The following is a 948-nucleotide window of genomic DNA, read 5'->3' as shown; positions in this document are numbered from 1 at the left end:
CCGCGCCTGCAGAAGGCCGCCACGGCTCGTCTCGCCGGCGTGCGTGCCCCGCAGCTCCCCGCGCCCGGCGCTGCTCCCGTCGTCGCCGGCCACCGAGGCCCCCAGGCGCGCTCGCCCTCGCCTCTCATGGCGTCGGGTTCAAGCACCTGCACCAGTTCGCCCGTCGCCCGCTTTCCCCTCGCCCGTTGGGGCGGCGCCCGTTGGCCCGACCCGTTATGGCCTCTCGGCCACTGCCAAACGGGGCCCGCGCCCCTGGAACATTTAAAAAAGGAAGAGTTTTAAAAAAATAAGTAAATAAATGATTAATTAGTTAAATAATTAATTAACTTAATTAATCTAGTTAATTAAACCTAATTAACCTGCTAATAAATCTAACTACTGTCAATTAGATAACATCCTATCACATGCGGGACCCACCCATTAGTTGACTGGTCAACGGTCAACTTTGACCGCTTGCATCACGCCAATGTCATGATGACGTCATAAATGCCTTTTGATTTAATTAATTTTGTTAATCCTAAAAATGATTTAAATCTTTTAAAATTAATATAAAATAAACCGTAGCTCGGATGGAAAAACATTGTACATGAAAGTTGCTCAGAACGACGAGACGAGTCTGAATATGCAGCCTGTTCATCCGCCACACATCCCTAGCATAGCGAACACGCAACTTTTCCCCTCCGGTTCATCTTTCCAAAAACGCGAAACACCGGGGATACTTTCCCGGATGTTTCCCCCTTTCGTCGGTATCACCTACTACCGCATTAGGGCACATCTAACACCGCTCATTGTCATGTCATGCATCATCATGCTTATGTTTGCATTGTATTTATTGTTTCTCCCCCCTCTTCTCTCTGGTAGACTACGAGACCAATGCTGTTGTTGCCCAGTTCGACAACGGAGTTGACGACCCCTCCTTCTTGCCAGAGCAACCAGGCAAGCCCCCCC

This window comes from Triticum aestivum, chromosome 6B (assembly GCF_018294505.1).
Source record: "Triticum aestivum cultivar Chinese Spring chromosome 6B, IWGSC CS RefSeq v2.1, whole genome shotgun sequence".
Taxonomy (NCBI): domain Eukaryota; kingdom Viridiplantae; phylum Streptophyta; class Magnoliopsida; order Poales; family Poaceae; genus Triticum; species Triticum aestivum.
Note: the sequence above shows the minus strand (reverse complement) of the source record.